Here is a 395-nt window from a genome sequence, read left to right as displayed (position 1 = left end):
TAATAAACATCTTATGTTATAAAGCCACTTATTCCAAAAATTTAAACTAATTTTGGAGTTCACCAAATATCAAACTCTTGACCTTTCGGATCTAGAACTCTAATTCCATATTTGAAACCACTCATCCCAAAAGCGTAACCTAACAGGACAATGTAACACTAATGGTCATATCTCTAATACTTTCTAAACTTCCATTGTACACATTGTACACTTAGACCATTGAATCCATATACTTTCTCATAAAATTAATATAATAATATGTATGATTAGATGATAAAATGCAATGGGTATCGATTTAATGCGATTGCCCCACGTAATAGTACTTTCTAAATATAGTTGTCTCATAATGAAGATAAAACGTAATGTGATAAAAACTATTAAGCAAGATGGGTAGT

This window comes from Arachis ipaensis, chromosome B03 (genome assembly GCF_000816755.2).
Source record: "Arachis ipaensis cultivar K30076 chromosome B03, Araip1.1, whole genome shotgun sequence".
NCBI lineage: Eukaryota > Viridiplantae > Streptophyta > Magnoliopsida > Fabales > Fabaceae > Arachis > Arachis ipaensis.
The sequence above is the reverse complement of the archived record's forward strand: the minus strand, read 5'-3'. Positions refer to the sequence as shown.